The sequence below is a fragment of the Sinocyclocheilus rhinocerous genome, unplaced genomic scaffold (genome assembly GCF_001515625.1).
Source record: "Sinocyclocheilus rhinocerous isolate Xijiao unplaced genomic scaffold, SAMN03320098_v1.1 scaffold3452, whole genome shotgun sequence".
Lineage (NCBI taxonomy): Eukaryota > Metazoa > Chordata > Actinopteri > Cypriniformes > Cyprinidae > Sinocyclocheilus > Sinocyclocheilus rhinocerous.
Genome location: NW_015630097.1, coordinates 112,115 through 117,963, shown reverse-complemented (window position 1 = coordinate 117,963; position 5,849 = coordinate 112,115). Strand labels below are relative to the sequence as shown.

The window sequence follows — 5,849 nt, the reverse complement described above, 5'->3', positions numbered from 1 at the left end:
GTCCCATCAGGCTAACGTGACAGTCACGACTCATGCAGCTGTAAGGTTTTCTTTTGTTTTTACTCGCAATCTTTACAACACGCATTACATTACGTATTTCATGGCACACTCGTTTTATGCGTATTTGGCGCCACCTATTGTAGTGGGTGTATTATTGACTTGTCAATGTCTAGACCCTGAATATAAGACGACCGCGTTTTTTCAGATGTGTTTCCAAGAATAAAACATTCTTATATTCAGGTCAATACGGTAGTTTGGTTTGACATCATCATTATGGTGAGAAGTGTTTGCTTTAGTTGGGCAATTTGACTCTTTATATAATATGTTTTCCCTAAAGGATTTCCAGGTATTGTTGCTCTTCAGGAACTGAACACACCCAGAATAAGAAAAGGGCTCAGGGCTGCCTCACAACCAGGGCTTTTCATCTTTGATCGGCTGCCATCCGGCCGACACTGAGAACCAGAACAGACAAAAATAACAGTTTCTTTCCTCAAACCATCAACCTCACCAACAGCTAAATGCCCTCATGTTCTCCTCACTGTGTGCAATGAACATTAACTGCAAAACCAAACTCACTACTAATATTTAATAAAACGCTACTCTTCTTATTCCCTCAGAGGAAAAAAAATCAAAAGTGAGATCTGTTTAACATCTCAAATATTTCTCCTAGACAGAAATGAGGTTACTTATCATCAAACTTAGACTTTTGCTTGAGTCTCCTGTCTCTCACACTTGTCTCCTGAGACAAAACGTCTATCACTTTCACAATGGTCTCCTTTAAAGCTTTAGAAGAGATCTCATCATCATCACACACTGTGCTTCACCCTAGACTTTTGAAATTCCATCAAAGACTACATCCGGCTGCAGTCCGTATTTTCCTCATGAGTGTGATGGAAACTCGTATCTGAACGGCGTTTGCTACCAGTTCAGCAGCAGCTTACAGGCCGTCTCCAACTTCACCATCGCTTACCAAGGTCTGACGAGTGTCTCACACAAACCAAGACTTCATGCTCTTTTAACCATTTCAGACTCTAACACTGTAAAACATGCGTTGCTTCATTTCATTTGGAGATATATTTATCAACAACTCGATTAAAGACATTACGTTATATTTGAAGTAACAGCAGAGTTTGTGTATCTTGTGGTGTTTCTGCAGAATGCACCAAGAGAGAAGTCAATCTGGTGTTTCTCTTTGATGGATCCAGCAGTATGAGAACACACGAGTTTGACATGAACAAAAAATTCATTAAAGATGTTATGAAAAAACTTTCAAACTCATCCATAAAGGTAGAATAAAACATCAGCTAATAATGTGGAATATCACCAAAAATCTGATCACGAATCAGCATGTGAATGTCCATGTTATAAATGTGTGAACATGACGTCTAATGATGATATTGTTGTCAGTTTGCTGCTGTCCAGTTTTCATCAGAAATACGAACTGTGTTTGACTTCAACGATTATCAGAACGGCTCCGCTGAAGAGAAACTTATGAAAGAGAAACACATGAAATCTCTCACAAACACATATCAAGCAATCGACTACATTCTGTGAGTGAAACTCTCTTATGATTATGAACGATCACTGAATTACACTTTGAGAGCAAAGGTCTTGAGATGAACAAATGAAAATTAATTATGGTTCATGCTGTAGTTTTTCTGGACTGTTAAACACTGTTGCTGAAGTTTGACTTTTGTTATTCTATATATTAGAAGTTAAAAAACATATTGGTTTAGAAACAACAGAAGCACATTGACACTGAGGCTGAAATATGTTCATATGTCATGATTTATTATATCATCAGAAATAATCTGTTGAATAGTGTATCGTCTGGAGCCGATCCCAACGCTCAGAAAGCTCTGGTGATCATCACAGATGGAGAGCCCACTGAATCTGATAATGATAATAATGTCCTCAACAGATGTGATGAGCAGAATATCCTCCGCTATGTCATCGGGGTGAGTTTGCTTAAAGCTCAAGCATGTCATTTATTCTGTATAATCAGATAGTTTGGTGATGTTGTGTCACAAGTCACACAGAAATTACATTTAGTCATTTAGCAGAGGCTTTTATCCAAAGCGACTTACAAATGAGGACCATAAAAGCAGTCAAAACTAACAAAAGAGCAACAATATATGAGTGCAAATGACAAGTCTTAGTAAGAATTGGTTATAAAAACTGAAAACAGAAGGGAAACAAGTAGTAGGAAAGAGAATGATTCAAAAGCGATAATTATGTCCCTTGCCGGTTTCCCTGCTCGGTGGAGTTGAACGGTAGAGTCGATGATCTTTACACTCCTCAGTCTTCACACGACGGCTACCGCGACCACTGCCACAGTATACAAAGCTTTTTATATTCGTCTAACAAAACTCCAATTTAATTCAGCTGGACACACTTTCCTGTTTATCACAACAAATGGCCAAGCAAAGTGCACGACACTGACAAGGTAAGAGATACAGTACGAGACCAAACGCAAAAATCACACTGTTTTTCAGGTGGGAAAGGTTAGTTTAACCACACTCAGTCAGCTGGCATCAGAACCAAAACAGAGCAACACCTTCTACATTCAAGAGTACAGTGGACTTCTTGACAACCTGCAAGAAAAGATCTACAACATTATAGGTAAAATGTACATGTACAGAAAATGGACACTAAATATAAGTTTTCAAATAGAAGCAGCTAATGAAGAATCCACAGATGATTGTAAGAGTTTTGCTTCTGTGTTTCAGGGTCAAAGGAAGCTCAAGGCAGAGACAGACCGAGAGAGTTATCACAGAGTGGATTCAGTGTCGTCTACCAGGAGGTTAGTAATATGAATGATATAAAGTAAATTTTAACTTATTTTATTATTTTTGTTGATTCAAGGTTTCCAGAGCTAGAGTTTGCAAGCCTCTGGGGGTTATTGAGGGAACTGCAGGGTGTTTGTGAGTTGATGAAAAGCTAGTAATTAATATAAGCAAAACATTTTTCAAATTTATCAATTTACCTGCATGTCTTGTGAACATTAACCATTATTCCGAGAAATGTGAACATGAATTTGCCATTTGCGGTCATGAAATGCTCTGTTTCAGCAGCAGTTAGTTCTCACCACAGTTTTGAAAATGCTCAGAAAGTGGCTTTCTTGGAGTTAAAAGAGTCACCAGTAGGGATGTAACGATGCACCGCGAGCCGGTTGAAAATCGATACAAATATGCGAGGATTCAAATCAGGTGAGATATTAAACGAATCGTGATGCAGTTGGGGGCAGGAGTTTATATGAATGTGTCTCTGAGGGGAACTGACTGTCTTTAGAAAAGTTTAGATTATATTTTCTTTTCATCTTGTCTCTGTATAATGCATATTAAAGCAGTGTTCATAAGCGCCACCTGCTGTCAGAGAGTGAATCTGCGTCTCATTCAGCTCGTCTGCGTCTTAGTTCAGATGTTTTATGTAGCATAATTTCACAGTTAACATCAGACCAATCTGTTTTTGCTTTAATCTAATTTAGATTAAAAACTGCTCATGCATCATATATGCAGCTGCATCTTTGTTTGGATCGTGATTTTACATGTAGAAGATGGTGCCGAGCATGGCAGCCGTGTTGCGAGCTCCGAGTAAACTCTGCAGTTTTTCGTTTGTTTTACTTGTTATTTTATTGCTCTACGTGCTGGATGTTGTTAGTATAACTGTCTACGATAAACACACGCTTTTAAACATTGGTTCCTACGTCGCGCAACGCAAACCGGACTTTGAGTTCTTGAATGCCGGCGCTCTGTTTACAGACACCGCATCAGAGCCCTTTGTCTGGGCCGCACGGTCGCGACCGAGGAAATGCTGCCGGAAAAGTGGGAAGGGAGCCGGCGTCCTCTCCCAACCATTTTGCTGGCTAACGTTCAATCACTGGACAACAAACTCTGTGAACTGCGGGCACGCATCTCATACCAACGAGAAACAAGGGACTGCTGCATTATTTGCCTCACAGAAACCTGGATGTCTGCAGAGGTTCCAGACTCAGCCATCGAGCTTACGGGGTTCTCCGTGCACCGCTCGGACAGAACAAAAGAGCTCACAGGGAAAAGCAGAGGTGGGGGCGTTTGTTTCTTTATCAACAGCTCGTGGTGTGATGAGAGGAACCTACACTCTATTAAATCCTTCTGCTGCCCTGATCTGGAATTTGTTATGCTTCTGTGTCAACCATTCTGGCTACCGAGGGAATTTACAGTGATCATAATCATAGCTGTTTACATTCCCCCTCAAGCCAACACAGGCACTCAAGGAACTGTATGGGAATATAAGTGAGCAGGAAACCGCGTACCCAGATGCGGCGTTTATTGTTACGGGGGACTTTAACAAAGCCAACTTCAGAACAATGACTCCAAAATATTTTCAACACATCACCATCAACACACGTGGTGATCGTGCACTGGACCACTGCTACTCTCCTTTCCGGGACGCCTACAAATCCCTCCCCCGCCCACCTTTCGGCAAATCGGATCACTCTTCCATTCTGCTCCTGCCTGCTTATAGGGAAGCACCCGCCCTCAGGACAATTCAATGCTGGTCGGACCAATCAGACGCTATACTACAGGACCGTTTTGATCACGTGGACTGGGACATGTTCCGGGCAGCGTCTGATGACGACATAGAGGCATACTCAGAGACTGTAACGTGTTTCATCAGGAAGTGCGTAGAAGATGTAGTGCCGACAAAAACAATCTACCCCAAACAAAAACCGTCGATTAATAGCGATGTTCGAGCAGCCTTGTCAGCGCGGACATCTGCTTTTAAATCCGGAAACGCTGACGATCGCAAACAAGCCAGTTACGATCTCAGAAAATCCATCAAAGCCGCAAAAAGACAATTTAAAAACAAAGTTGAAGAACAATTCAACACCTGCAGCAGAAGAGGTGAGAGCACTCTCCGTCTCTGTCACAGAGGTAGCCCGATCCTTCCGACGGGTGAATATCCGCAAGGCTGCGAGTCCTGATGGCATCCCAGGCCGTGTGCTCCGAGCATACGCATTCCAACTAGCCGGTGTTTTCACAGACATTTTCAACCTCTCCCTCTCTCTTTCTGTGGTTCCCTCGTGCTTCAAAAAAATCCACCATTGTGCCCATACCAAAGAAAAATAAAATCACAGGCTTGAATGACTGGAGGCCCGTTGCTCTTACACCCATCTTCAGCAAGTGTTTTGAGAGACTCGTCAGAGACTACATCTGCTCTGTGCTGCCTGCCTCACTGGATCCGCTACAATTTGTATATCGTAGCAATCGTTCTACAGACAATGCTATTGCTTTCACCCTACACACTGCTCTCTCCCACCTGGAAAATAAGAACACCTATGTGAGAATGCTGTTTGTGGACTACAGCTCAGCATTTAACACCATAGTGCCTGCCAACTCCCTGTACCCACATGACTGTGCGGCCACACACAGCTCCAACGTCAGCGTCACATTCGCTGACGACACAACGGTGATAGGCCTGATCACCGACAACGATGAGATGGCCTACAAAGAGGAGGTGAGCACCCGACAAGACACCTGTGGAGCGGGTAAACCGCTTTAAGTTCCTCGGCGTTCACATCAGTGAGGATCTCACATGGTCTACACACACTGATGCAGTGCTGAAGAAGGCACATCAACACCTCTTCTTCCTGAGACAGCTGAGGAAGTTTGGCATGAGCCACAGCATCCTCAGAACATTCTACACCTGCACTGTGGAGAGCATCCTGACTGGCTGCATCACTGCCTGGTTTGGAAACAGCACTGCGGGCAACCGCAAAGCTCTGCAAAGGGTCGTGCGAACTGCCCGTCACATTGTTGGAGGTGAGCTTCCCTCCCTCCAGGACATCTACACCAGGTGGTGTATAA

General features: G+C 42.8%; 1 pseudogene; it reads left to right on the top strand.

The window, feature by feature from the left end:
* The first annotated feature begins 240 nt into the window (after positions 1 to 240).
* Positions 241 to 5,849, top strand: part of LOC107739935 (integrin alpha-M-like) — a 52,222-nt pseudogene continuing 46,613 nt past the window's right edge.